This window comes from Olea europaea, chromosome 16 (genome assembly GCF_002742605.1).
Source record: "Olea europaea var. sylvestris chromosome 16, O_europaea_v1, whole genome shotgun sequence".
In the NCBI taxonomy this organism is placed as follows: domain Eukaryota; kingdom Viridiplantae; phylum Streptophyta; class Magnoliopsida; order Lamiales; family Oleaceae; genus Olea; species Olea europaea.
The window spans coordinates 14,532,460-14,535,832 of NC_036252.1; the positions used below are offsets into that span (position 1 = coordinate 14,532,460).

At 32.5% G+C, this 3,373-nt stretch overlaps 1 long non-coding RNA gene across 1 annotated transcript; it reads right to left on the bottom strand.

Annotated features, from left to right (window-relative positions):
* Window positions 1-729: 729 nt before the first annotated feature.
* On the bottom strand, window positions 730-2,615 carry LOC111412843. The gene is made up of 4 exons (XR_002706120.1): window positions 2,201-2,615; window positions 1,469-1,614; window positions 1,328-1,384; window positions 730-1,000 (listed from the first exon to the last, which is right to left on the bottom strand). It is a non-coding gene; the product is annotated as an uncharacterized LOC111412843 (long non-coding RNA).
* Between the last annotated feature and the right edge of the window lie 758 nt (window positions 2,616-3,373).

Consider the following 3,373-nt stretch of genomic DNA (forward strand, 5'->3'; position numbering starts at 1 on the left):
ATTTCCCACAACCGTAAAAAATCATAAGAAATGAAGTAAAGCAATTGTAAATAAAGACAATGTTTGGGCTCCATTATTTTGATCGAAAAAATATATATAACTATTACCACATCACCCAAAATGAAGCCCATGTTTGGGCTCCATTATTCCACATTATAATGAGAAGAACAATAATTTTTTTGGAAAACATGTGGTTAAAAAAGAGGAAGAAATTTTTTTTTACATATAATATTTTTTTATTGAAAAATGTGATTGATAAGAAAAGAAAGAAAAATGAATTTTTATTTAAACGGAGGCCAAACAAGGACAAACTAAAACAACACATTACTTATCATCATTTGAATAATTGAATGGAGACACATCAGGTTGAATAGGCCGATGAAAAGACTCTTCAGGAATGTGACTTAAGAATGCCTACATAGATTTCAATTGAGAACAAAGATCTTGAACCTCATTTGGTAAAGCAACATTCTCGACACAATTACAATAATTTTCCAACCTTGACTTCTTTGAACTTTTCTATTGATGAACGTAGTTAAATCTCTTACTCAAAACTTGCTCATATATTTCATATTTTTTCAAAGGCATAGGTTATTCATTTATGTCTAGTTGAGACATCTGTTCTTGTAGAAGGTCAATCATTAGATTTTATTGATCCATGTAAATTATATAATATTAGAGTGTTGAAATATATATATTATACCATTATAATAAATAAAACTACATATATAATGGGACCCCACTTCTTAATTATTCATCCATGTTCATTGTTACAGTGCATCTCATCGAAAAATTTGATATTACTCAATAGCTCTTTGTAAGCAGATCCAAAAGTGAAGAGACGTACGTTAAGATGATCCAAAAGTGAATATTGATGCTCACCATTTTTCCCTGAGTTCAAGACCATGTCCTGCAAGTTTTCAACAACCACCACCGTAACAAGTTCATTGTTGGCCTCAGAAATGGGCTCAGACTTTTTGTATGGTTGCACATTACCGTCCTTCATAAATGATAAAACAGTAGTTACATATTGCTGCCAAGAAAAAACTACAAAAATGAAATGCTTGGCAAATGCGAGGCCTAATTAATTTATATCATTCAGAGTCCTTTCAAAACATCTTTAAAAAGAAATGCAAAATGCAAGATTGTAAAATAACAAGATAACAATAAATTAGTCTGCAATGTCGAACTCTTATCGACTGGCATTTCTTAATCTATGAAAAAATAACAAAACAAGCGAAAGAGTGAAAGGGATTCATATTTGCCAGCTAGGAGATGATAACAAATGTCAACTGATAAAGAATTCACAAAGTTATGTGGAGATTACCTGTTTTAGCTGCCTGTATCGTGATTTCCACGTAGAAGAGTAATGTTAGCAGGGTATCTGATAACAAAGTGCAACTACATTATCAATTAATGGGATCCTTGTAGAAGTGATTATTGTTAGATACTAACGTAAAATGATTACCTATTGATTTGAACACGTCTCTCTTATGAATCTTGTCGTTTATTGATAAAAAGTCCTACAGGGTGAACAGATAGAACTCCTCCATATACAACACCACACTTAACAGCAAACCCACCACAACATGAAAAAATAAAATAACTAACAATCTGCACAAAAGAATCCAACTTTAATAAAATGGTGAGTTAAACAAAAGCCCACATATAGTTTTTTTATATTTGGATTAAATTGCTTATCCAAAAAAGTTCCGGCTGGTATTTCTATTTATATGTTTAGATGGTCCAAGAGTACCCACTGGTGGACTTCAGGCGGAGTCGAATGAGAAAAGCAATCCCCAGTGGACAACTACTGAGGTAAGTACTTACAATTATCTCCAAATTTACAGTTCCCATGTAACATCTGGGAAGAATCCTGATTCGATTTTAATGCTGATTTTGAATCTCTTTTACCCAAAACACTACCCATTTTAAACATACAGCCGCATGAACGTCCCAAAGTGTATTGAATCATTATATTACATTAGAGATCACATAATTGAAGATCCACGCACACATTGATTCTTAGATTCAACACAAGATCAAAATATTCATATATTCATTAATTGATTCATCATTGGTACAGCCTTGTTATAAGTTAAGAGAGTATCCTTTGAAAGCTATATTCATATTTCAATATCACTTGCTTCAACAGACAGATCAAAGCACAGAGAGATCAAATACATAAACAATGCCTTACCTTTGCTACTCAGCCTTCAGAGTTATGGAGTTTTTGGAAAAGGCGCTTGGAGTTCTTGCTCTCAAGGAGGAGATTCATTCTTGTTGACCCACATGGAAGAAAAGTGGCTTAGAATTCTAAGAAGTGTGGGTGTGCACAATCAAAGGAGTTTCTCGGTGCAAATTAGTTAACTAGAGTTAGCTAAAATTTAGCAGTGTCTAAAGTAATTGTAAGTTAACTTTTCTAGTGCACTTTATTCGTAAGTTTGCCCGGAGGTTTTTTTATCGAGTTAGGGATTTTTTTTCGTGATCATATTTGGTGTTATTTATTTTTATTTCTTTTGATCTAAAAGTATATGATTGTTTAGACATGGGAATTATTTCAATTTAATTCTGCTTAATTTGGATATAAATATTTGGCTAATTTAATCTTTCAAGTGGCATTTGATCCAATTTTGTCTAGATGAGTCTAGTACATTCTGATAATGGATTTGAGGAAAATAAGGATATTTATGAGGCTTTTGATGAATTATTAGAGGAGTGTCTTAAGTTAAAAAAGTTAAATACTTTAAGAAATTGTATAAACTTGAACTAGAAAAGGAGAGTTTAGAAGACAAACTTAAGGAGTCTAGTAGTAAATTGAATGAGTCAATGGTTGAGAAAGAATCGTTAGATGTAAAGTTAAATCTTTTGTGAGAGTCTGGAGATCTAATGCCCAACTTCAATCTTTTGCTAGTGGTTCTAACAAGCTTGACAAAATATTAGAATTGCAAAAACTAGTTGGGAATAGAGGAAGTGAAGGATTTAAACATAGACAAATTCTCATACCGCTTTCTCTTTTAAAAACAAGAGTGTACCCGCCTCGATCAAGCCTAAGTTCATTCCTACATGTCACTGTTGTGGTAAGTTAGAACACATAAGACCTAAGTATCGCGAGCTCTTAAGTAGGAATAAGACCAAAAAAATGTAAATGGCCAAGAACTAAAATCGTGTGTACAACATAGATTTCCTCTACCTAAGGTTCAAAATTTGAAATCTAGGTTTGCTCCTATATTTATTCCCACTTGTCATAATTGTGGTGAGTTGGGATACAGTAGACTAACTGTCATGAGCCTTTGATTAGGAACAATAAATAAGATCTAACTGCTCATTTTAGATTCTTGACTAATCAAGTGAGTTATTTAACTAAGTTCAT